This window comes from Alligator sinensis, unplaced genomic scaffold (genome assembly GCF_000455745.1).
Source record: "Alligator sinensis unplaced genomic scaffold, ASM45574v1 scaffold591_1, whole genome shotgun sequence".
In the NCBI taxonomy this organism is placed as follows: domain Eukaryota; kingdom Metazoa; phylum Chordata; order Crocodylia; family Alligatoridae; genus Alligator; species Alligator sinensis.
In genome coordinates, this window is record NW_005842925.1 from 303,633 (window position 1) to 314,983 (window position 11,351).

Below are 11,351 nucleotides of genomic sequence, written 5' to 3' on the forward strand. Positions count from 1 at the left end.
GATGGGACTGTCTTTTTGTTAGTCTAGCATCCAAGGCTGTGAAGCCCCAGGCATCCTAGGGGCCTGTGGGTTGTATAATGACAACAGATTTATTGTTTAGTGTGGTTTTTCCTCTATATTCTCTTCTCATCAGTCACATAAACCAACTGATCTGAAATTGAAATGTATACCTTTTAAGGCAGCAGAGTGATCTATTGTGTACAAAACTAGGAGTTAGAAAACTGAACTCAAATCCCAGATTTGCCTCTATGCTGCTAATTAATTAATTACCTAATTAACTTTAAACAGGATGGCTTTCCCTTAGGAACTGTGCCACAATTAAAATGCTTAGCGAAACCATGTCAATTTCTCAAAAATGTTGTTGCAGAGGAAAAAGGGTGAAAAAGATCTAAAGAATGTTGAAACATCTCATTTTATCTGTTTTTTTCCAGAACAAAATATTTTGATTTTTCCTTTTGAAATTACTTCTGTTTACATATTTTAAAATGTTTATTATAATCTACACTGAAACCTAGGACTCAACTTGGAAAGGTTGGAAGCCTGCTGACGCCAGAAAATGTTGATGGTCCCAGCATGCTTTATGGAGAATTATTCATAGTTAGTCTGTATAAGCTGAAAGCTGTCTAACACAGAAATGGAAAGGAAATTTGAGGCCCATTTTTAAAAGCACTGTGTATATCACAGAAAGTAATTACATATTTTTGTGTTTGTGTGTACTATGTGAGCAGGGAACAAAGGAGCTAGGTAGATCAGAGAGAGAAGAGAAGGAGAGCTAAATCATGGAGCAGAGATGCTGGAACATGACAGCGAACATGGAGCAGGCAGTGAACAGAGTGCAGAAGGGCTGGGAAGCCCCTCCCCTCCTTAGGTGGAAAACTATTCCAGCCAGAACCTCTTTCTGGTCCTATGCAATTCCATCTTAAACAGGTTTTACTATATATTATTATGTAATCTAAAATTTTAAATGATAAAATTAAAAGTTTGAATTAATCCCAAATAGGTTTGGTTTTTTTTAATTTCCTTAATGGAAAACTTCATAATCAGGGGTTTTATTCTCAATGAGAATAAAATATAAGTCTGTATTGCAATGAAAAGGATTTATAGATTTGTGCTGAAGGTCCTTCAAGATGGACAGAGGTTATTTGAATACCTCAAGAACAGGTCCTGGAACAGACTTGAATATTTCCAATAATGACCTTTCCACAAAAAGCAGGAGTGTGTTAATGAGACTTGTTGCTAACATGAATTTGAGAGACATCATCAACACAGAGGAGGATCAGAATACCAGACACCATCAACATTTGAGGACTGGAGTATTAAAAATATAATAGTACAAAGTGCAATCTGAAGTGTTTAAGGACAAGAAACAAGAACTTCTATTCTTTGGAGCTCATTACTTAGAAATTACAGAGGAGAAAGACCAGGTTATGTCAGATAGATGTTGTTGTAGTGATGGTCCAGGAACTATGCAAGAGGCAAACATTCTTGTTGGGTGGTATCTTTTATTGGACTAACTGCATGGTTGGGATAGATGTAGACAAACTTTCAGGTATCATAATACCTTTCCTCAGGCCTCTGGGAGACGAGCAGACACAGCAGAGCTAAGTGGCATATGGAACAAAAGCTTGTGTAAAACTCCATGTGTAAATAAAAGAGGATATAAGAGAAATTATTAGGTATCCAACAGACAGGAGAGATCCAGTAACAATCTGATTAAGGAAGAACAAGATTGTTCAGGAAGTTTGTTTATAATTGCGAAATGTACAGGTTAGCAAGTATCGGCTAGATTATGAAGTCATTGTCTATGCTTTTGCTCACATTGTTGCCATGAGGTGTACCACATTCTGGGATAGACATGTGTATGATCCATGAATACACATGTGTATGATCCATAAATTCTGCTGGTTTTGTTGTGGATTGTTGTGGCAGGAGAGAGATGTTGACAGGTCTTGCATTTATTATTGAGGCAGAGCTTTGTCCCATTCTTTCTCTCTCTAGGTACTATATCCAAACAGGATGTTGGTGACCATGGTCTTCCATAAATCTCTTCTCTTTGAGGCATACAGAATTTCCAGCGTTGATACATTCATCCATTTAGATAGACTCCTGCCATGATCTCTCCTTCCTTCACTTCCAGTTACGACCAGACATAACATTTCCTCTTTTCTCATGTGTCCAAGAAACTCTGACTGTCTCTTTCTGATGTTAATCAGCAACTTCCTCCTGCAAAATATCCTCATTTGAGGTGTGACTTGTTCAACATACCTTCAAGATGTGCCTTAAGAACCACATCTCAGTTGGTTTAATTCTTTTTTCCATTATTGGCGATATTGTCCAGCATTCTGATGCATACATGAGGCCTGGCATGACATACATCCAAAACTCTTAGCTTCATCCCCATAGACATTTGAATGTTTGTCAATATCTTTTTCATTTTCAGAAATGTATCTTTTGCCATCCGTATTCTCCATTTTATTTCACAGTCTCTTTTACCATCTGATGTTATCCAGCTTCCCAAGTAGTTAAATTTGTTGACCTTCATTATCTGTTCCTTATCTACTTTGATGGTGCATATAGGAATTGGTCATCTTCTTTGTAATTACCATACATTGTTTTTCTACCCTTGATACATACACCCTTGTTCTCAATTTCAGTAACAATTTTATCTAAAATTTCTTGCAGCTTCTCTTCTGAATCAACTATTAAGACAATAGCATCAGCATAACACAAGTTGTTCAAATTCTGTCTGCCCTGATAAGTCCTCAATCTCCCTCAGTATTTTTTCACTGTACAAGTTGAACAAGTCAGGTGAAAAGACACAGCCTTGCCTCATACCAGTTTTAATTTGGATGAAATCACTTAGTTCATTTTCTATCTTCACTGCTGCAGTTTGGTCCCAATAGAGGTTTCTTAAAACTCTCAACTCTTTAGCATCAATAAAGACTTGCCATCAGTTCTTCCAGGCATTTTTGTTGACTCTTCATGCTTGACTCCATCAAAAACTTTGGTATAATAAATAAAACACAAGAAAGGTCTTTCCTCATTTCTATTGCCCTCTCCAAAAGCATTTGTACCTTGAAGATAACATTTATTGTACCTCGATCTTAAACAAAACCACATTGAACTTTTTCAATCTCCAGTCTTATTCTACTTCTAGGTCTCATCATCAGCACCTTTAATAGGATCTTTGTCACATGGCTCATTAAACTGATGGTTTGGTGAAGTTCACACTCAATGGCTCCAGGTCTTTTAGGGAGTGCAATAAAGACCAATTTACTGAGATCCTTAGGTATGTCTCCCCTTCCATAAATCTCATTGATAACATTTGTTAACTTTTCTATACCAAACTCTTCCAAACATTTTATTTGTTCTACTGCAATCTCACCTGGTCCTGTAGCTTTATTGTCTTTCATTCAGTTGATAACTGTTTGTACCTCTGACTTAAGAATTTCCAAACCACCCATGTTCTAAATAGATGGCTTTTTTTCTTAACTGTCATGGAATAAATCTTCAATATGCTCTGTCCACCTTTTCAATACTTGTTCTCATTCCATGATTACATCACCATGCTTGGCTTTTATGCATCCCCTAGCAGTGCATCCTTCTTTGCCTGTGATGTCTTTGATATCCCTACACAGTGATGTAACATCTTTATCCTTTTGTTTTTCTATTTCTGTGCATTTTTCATTGTCATTTTTTTCCTTTTCTTCATTGAACATTGATTGAATTCTTTTGTCCAGTTTCTTATACTCTTCAATTCTGCAGGTTTTTGTCTTTCTTCTTTCTTCCGTAAGTTCAAGGATTTTTATTCCGTCATCCATTTTTATTTCTTTTGCCTTACATTTGATGGAATAAACTTCTTGGCTGTTTCAACTAGTGCTTCTTTGAAAATTTCCAAGTTTGGCATATTTCTTTCATTTTCAAGTTCTTGAAAATGGTTTTGACTGCAACTGTATACCTTTCTTTAATCAGATCTTTTCCCATTAGAATGGAAGACTTGAGCTTCTTTGTCACTTTTGATTTCATAAGTTTTCTCAACTCATCTTCATGGTGCATACTGAAACCTAACTGAAACCTGGTGGGACCCTACTCATGATTGGGCAGTAGGTATTGAAGGTTATAGGTTGTACAGATGGGATAGAGTGGGAGGAAAAAAGCAGGGGAGGTGCTGTTTGTTATGTTAAGGAGCAATATACATCTTCTATAATCAAGATGGGATCAGAGGGGGGCTAAACTGAGTTAATGTGGGTTAGGATACAAGCGGGTCAGGGGGAAAGGGACTTGGTAGCGGGGGTCTACTGTAGACCGCCACACCAGGAGGATGAGCTAGACCAGGAATTTTCTGGGCATCTCTCAGAGGCTGTATGGTGTTGGCTACAGGGGAGGACCTGGTGGAGAATCTGCAGGTACAAGGTAACCTAGGTGATAGTGATCATCAATTGATTGAATTCATTATCTGGCAAAGGGTGGGAAAAGTAACCAGCAGGGCAGAATTGCTAGACTTCAGAAAGGCTGACTTCAGTGTGCTTAGGAGATTAGTTAGTTGGGTGTTAAAGCTCAAGAGCATTGACAAAATGGGGGTTCAGGAAGGGTGATCGTTCCTCAAGGATACGATCCTTCAGATGCAGGAGGGGGCAATCCCATTGTGCAGAAAAGGGAGCAAAGGGACCAAGAAGCCCTTTTGGCTAAACAGGGAAATCCAGAAAAGTCTAAGGGGAAAAAAGGGGGCATATAGGCTCTGGAAGCAGGGGGTAGCTACCAGGGAGTATACCTCCTTGGCTCGCACTTGCAGGGAATCATTTAGGAAGGCCAAAGCAGCTTTAGAACTTAAGTTGGCAACTAAAATTAAGGACAACAAAAAGTTCTTCAGGTATGTAGGGAGCAAAAAGAACGCACAGGGCAGCATAGGACCCCTACAGGATAGACTAGGGCAATTAGTGACAGATAGGAGGGACAAAGCAGAGCTCTTCAATAAGTTTTTTGCCTCTGTATTCTTGAACATGGATCTAGATAAATGTCCCAAATGCATTACAGATAGAACCAGAAGGAACGTCAGCCCACCTACTGTCAGCACCAACCTAGTAAAGAGACCCGTGGAGGGGCTGGATGTGTTTAAGTCAGTGGGACCGGATGAGCTCCATCCAAGGGTGCTGAAAGAATTAGTGAATGTCATAGCAGAGCCCCTGGCATGGCTGTTTGAGCACTCGTGGTGTTCAGGTGAAGTCCCAGAGGACTGTAAAAGGGCCAATGTGGTCCCTATTTTCAAGAAGAGGAGGAATGAGGATCCGGGTAACTATAGACCAGTTAATCTCCCCTCTATCCTTGGGAAAACCCTTAAAAAAATTATCAAGGATCACATTTGTAGGAGTCCACCAGGTAATATAGTGCCGAAGGGCAACCAGCACAGGTTCATAGCAGGTAGATCCTGCCTGACTAACCTTGTTTCTTTCTATGAACAGGTCACTAAATGCTTAGATGCAGGAGTCGAGGTAGATGTCATCTACTTGGACTTTAAGAAGGCCTTCGACATGGTATCCCATCCTATTCTCATAAACAAATTGAACGGTTATGCCATAAATAATTACACAGTCATGTGGGTGGCAAATTGTCTTACGGGTCATACCCAGAGACTAGTGGTGGACGGGGCGGTATCACCCTGGAAAGATGTGGGTAGTGGGGTCCCCCAAGGCTTGGTCCTTGGGCCCATGCTGTTCAATATCTTCATCAGCAACCTGGATGAGGGTGTAGAAAGCACTCCGCCCAAATTCAGAGATGACACAAAACTATGCGGCAAAGTAAACACACCGATGGGAAGAAATCGAATCCAGGCAGACCTGGACAGGTTAGAGAAGTGGGCAGAGAATAGGATGCAGTTCAAGAAGAACAAGTGCAAGGTGCTGCACCTAGGGAGAGGGAATCGCCACCACACCTTTAGGCTGGGGGATGACCTTCTCAGCAGCACAGCAGCGGAAAAAGATCTGAGAGTCATTGCTGACTCGAAGATGAATGTGAGTCGTCAATGTGATAAAGCAATTAGCAGAGCTAACTGCACTTTGTCATGCATTAGTATGTCCATTATGAACAGGTCCAGGGAGGTGATGCTTCCCCTCTATGTGGCACTGGTCAGGCCACAGCTGGAGTACTGTGTCCAGTTCTGGATGCCACAATTCAAGAGGGATGTGGACAACCTTGAGAGGGTCCAGAGGAGGGCCACTCATATGGTGAGAGGCCTGCAGGGAAAGCCCTATGAGGAAAGGTTGTGGGACCTGGACTGTTTCAGCCTCCACAAGAGAAGGCTGAGGCAGGATCTTGTGGCAGTATACAAATTCACTGGGAGGGCGGGGGCAGCAGGGAATAGGAGATGCTCTGTTTACCAGGGCACCCCTTGGAATAACCAGGAACAGTGGCCACAAGCTGATAAAGAGTAGATTTAGGTTGGACATCAGAAAGAACTTCTTCACAGTTAGAATTGCCAGAATCTGGGATGGTCTTCCAAGGTAGGTGGTGCTCTCCCCTACCTCAGGCTCTTCAAGAAGAGACTGGATAAACACCTGGCAGGGGTCACATGACCCCAGCACTTTTTCCTGCCATGGGCAGGGGGTCGGACTTGATGATCCATTGAGGTCTCTTCGGACCTTAGCATCTATGAATCTATACTACAGGTACATGATCACTTCCTCAGTCCACCCCAGGGTAAGTTTTCAATTGTTGAACTGCATTCCTGAATCTTTTGTTGATGGTAATGTAATCAACTTGATTTCTAACATTATCTCCAGGACTCTTCCTTGCATACCTTCAACTCAGGTGGTGTCAAAACACGTGTTCATAATGACTCGATCATTTGCAACAGACCAAACGATCCATCTCTCTCCTCTCTCCTCTCCAAGTCCATGAGTTCCAACAATATTGTCCACTCACTAGCCAATTGCCTGTCAAGAATGGTGGGGTGAGGAGGGGGCTAGGATGGAGTGCCACCACCTAATGCCCCATGCTGCTGCAGTTCTGCCTCTTGCAGGGAGTGGGGTGGGGGAGTTGAGGCCAACACTGCTGGCCTCAGCTCAGCTTCGGTATCATGGCTGCGCTCCCTCACACTAGGAGCACTCTAATTGGCAGTTTCTGTCAGCTAATCAGAATGTGAATAAAGTGTTACAGACAGATAGACAGACTTAGGGTTTTATACTATTAGAATTCACACACTCGTTCACATAACTTTTGCATTTAGATCTCCCATCACTCTGACCACTTTTTGAGGTTTGCATTGCTTTTTCACTTTATCAAAATCTTCATATAAATGATCAATGTCCTCCCCTCCACTTTCAGCTGTCAGTGCATAGACTTGTATTATTGCAATGTTGAAAGGTTTAGCCTTTATTTTCACAAACATCACTCTATCAGATATTGCCCCAAAACCATGCAAATATTTTGGGTCCCATTTAGGTGCCTATTCATCATGAGGGAGTTTACTTCTGATGATGTAAGGGCAAGGTTAGAGGGCTGTTTGGAGGCCAGAAGTAGGGAGGCTCGGGATATTTTTTAAAAGCCTAGTCCTTTTCAAGTATAGGCTGCAGCTGTTCGGTCCTTCTTACAGGTTCAGCACTAGAATGGTAAGTGACAACTAAGGGTGTGAAGTCAATTTTTTTTCTTGTATTGTAGTAGCTTGCTGCTGCATATCTGGATTCAAAGATAAAGTCTATTTCTCTGCTGAAGTATCCTTGCTGGGTAAGGGCATGCCAAAATGGGTGCCATGGGTGTTCTTCTCAGAGCAGGTATGGTGATATCTGAGGGCCTGACTGTACATTACTGCTTTTTTGGTATGTTTGAGATGATTACTGGTTTTGTGGACACAAGTGTGGTAGTTCATGGGATTTCTGTGTGATGGGCTAGCCGGTGGTAGCTTGGCCCGGAGGTTTTGAAAAGTTCAAAAATGATTGGGGGGGATTTCCTTTTCCCCATCAATCAGGCCTTGGAAATGGAGAGGGCTTGTCTCCCCTCCCCCAGGGGTCAGGTAGGGAAACTGGACCTGTCAATAGACTCACCTCTTATGTCACCTGATTGGTCCCACCAGCCACCTGGAGGGGGATAAAAGGGGCAGCGTGCTTGGCCCTGGAGAGGAGAGATCACCAAGAAATGAAGAAGAGGTCCCTGAAGAGCTGGTGAGAGCTGACCCACAGGGATGGAGCAGTTGCCCCAGAAGAGCCCTGAAGCTGGTTGAGGCGCTGAGCTGCAGGCAGTGGTGGCAGTGGCACATGGGATGGCATGCAAGGTAGATCCACTGCTGGGACCAAAGCCCCAAGCCACAGGCGGCAGCTCAGGCATCCGACCCCCCCAGCAGAGAAGCCGGGAGCTTGGCGCACAGACAGTGTGCAGCGGGGATCCAAGCCCTGAGCTGCAGGCAGTGGCTGAGGCATGAAACCCTGGCAGGGAAGCCAGGAGCTTGGCACGCAGGCGGCGTGTGGTGGGGCAGCAGCTCAGGTATCCGACTCCCAGCAGGGAAGCAGGGAGCTTGGCATGCAGGACAACATGAAGAAAACCTCCCAGCTGGGACTCAGGTAGGAGCTGCAGAGGGCATCTCCCCTTGGTATGCAGGGCGGTATGTGGAGAATCCCCAGGCTTGGCACATAGGGAGGCATGCAGGGAATCCCCAGTGGTACACAAAGGGTCCTGGGCCCGTGCTAGGTGGCCCAGGTTCCCCAACATCCCCAGGCAGAAGGCAAGGGCTCTCTGGAGTGAGAGAGAGCTGCCCCCAAGCTGTGGGTAGCAGTTTGGTCTTGGGCTTTACTTTCTCCAGTGTGTGGCTGGGCAGCTGGTTTGGTGTGTAGACAGCATGCAGAGGATCCTGGACAGACTAGGTCTAGAACCAGAGGTAGTAGCCTAACATTTGGTAGCTGAGTGGTAGTGTTCCTATATGTTCCTTGGGAGACCTGGGTTCAATCCCCAGCCAAGGGACATAAGGGGTGGGTTGATTGAAAATGAATCCCCACCTGGGAGGAAGGTTCCTCATTTTTTTTTCTCCTGCCCCTCCAGGGTACCTGCATCTCATATTTTGTTAACCTGTCTCTTATATTTTGTGAACCTGTGCCTTATATTTTGTGAGACCCTGTGCCTCAAGCTTGTTGTTGATTTTCCTCTTCTAGATGTATATGTGTACCTTCCCTTTACTGAATCCCCTCTTGTTCTTCTGCACCCATTGTCCCCCCCTTCTCCCCCCCCACCCCCGGTGGGTCATATTGTTACCTGGCACTTTCCCTATTAAACCCATATATGGTTAAGTTCCAACTGGTCTTGACTCTAGTTTATAGGGCATATGAGGGGAGCGGCTACCCCTCCCACAGCATACTAGTACTCGCTAAATCCCTTCAATTGGAGAGGGGGGGTACCTTGTCTGAGTACCATCTGGGTCACATCTGTATTAGCAGCTTGCAGGGTGCCCTCCCAGATCTAAGTTGTGATGTCTAGAAAGTTGATATTTGTGCAGGCATATTCCTGAGAGAATTTGATTGAAGGGTAGTAATTATTAAACCTGCAGTGGAAGTCAGTAAGGGAATTCAGGGGAATCTGTGTGGTCTGTTTTCCTGTAGGTGTTTCAGGCAGACAGCTGTGCCTTCATGTTTGACAGTATGGCCTTCTGAGGGAGGTGGTTGATATTCTGGATCTTGTTGAGAAAAGCTGTTGGGTCTTGTAGGAAACTTGCTCTTGGAATGACGAATGGTTTCAGGACAGTGTCAATGTATGTCAGTTGATGGCTGGTTGAGTAAGAGACACCAGTACAATTATGGCTATTGGGAAGGCAAATGTGATGTTAGGAAACATAGAGAGAGGTAGTTAGCTGAAGTTAGGCAGAAGGCAAAGCAGGCTAGCACCTTATAGAATAACTAGTTCAGAGGTGTATTAGGATGTAATGTGTGGTGTTTGCAGTGGAGACAGGGAAGTGTTAAGAGACAGAGAAGTGTGATTGAAGCTTCCTATCTTGTTCAGTGATGAACTTAGATCATTACTAACGAAGATGAAATCTATGTGGCTTTGATGTGTAGTAGTGTTGATGCATGTGAAGTTCTAAGTAACATCAGAATCTATTTGAACCGAGTCTTTTAATGATTTTCATGTGGGAAAGTGTTCCTCTTGTACTGCATTCATTTCACCATCTCCACAGTATGTGAACATTCCCCACCCCCCACACACATTTAACTCATGCTCACAGCACCTCTGTGAGGTCAGGGGGAACATTAGCAATGTATCCAGAGGGAAAAATAAAACTTTGGAGGGCCTTGTATTCTCTCACTGAACTCCACAGATTCATTTTACTCTGATGTTATCCATTCAGCATCTGAGGAAGTGAGCTTCAGCCCATGTAAGCTTCTGCTATTTATCTATGTCTATCTTGGTTAGTCTATAAGGTGAAAATCTACCTTTCCTTCTACATGACATCAGACGAACATGGCTAATAGGTCTATGCGAAGCGGCAAGTATTCAATTGGATTTGAATTCAGCTGATTCAGAGGGACAGTGATTCGATTCAGTGATGTGAGTCATTGTCCCCATTCAATTCGGCCGAATTGGATTCATAGATTCAGCCGCTGAATCGGCCAATTCGGTGTTTCAGCCATAGATTATAATGGAGAATCACTAAAATACCTGTAACTTTGTCATTTTTTTGCAGATAAAAACAGCAGGGATGGTAGCACCTTCAGAGGGTATGACGCCTGCCAGGTTTCAAGGAGATAGGTGCAGGGGCTTCTGCGAAAGTGCACCTCAAACTGTTGAAAGCAAAACTCATGTCACTTGTGTGCGTTAACTAGGTTTCTGGTTGTAGCCGTGTTGGTCTAAGGAACAGGCAGGCAAGGTTCTTTTAGTAGATGTGATATCATTTATTAGTTTCATAGTAGCTAGGTTTCATAGTAGCTAGGGTCAGGAGGGACCTGAACAGATCATCTAGCCTGACTCCCTGCCACAGGCAGGAATCAATGCTGAGTTCACAAGACCCCAGACAGGTGATCATCCAACCTCCTTTTGAATTTGCCCAAGGTAGGGGCAAGGACCACTTCCCTGGGAAGTTGGTTCCAGATTCTGGCCACCCTAACTGTCAAATATTGCCTTCTGATCTCTAACCTAAACCTATTCTCCATCAGCTTATGACCATTGTTCCTCGTCACCCCAGGTGGTGCTGGGGAGAAAAGAGCTCTGCCTATTTGCTGTTGAACTCCCCTGATGAGCTTGTGGGCAGCCACTAGGTCTCCCTTCAGCCTCCTCTTGCTGAGGCTGAACAGGTTCAGGTCCTTCAGTCTCTCCTCATAGGGCCTGTCCTGCTGCCCTCTCACCAAGCAGGTGGCCCTCCTCTGAACCCTCTCCAGGCT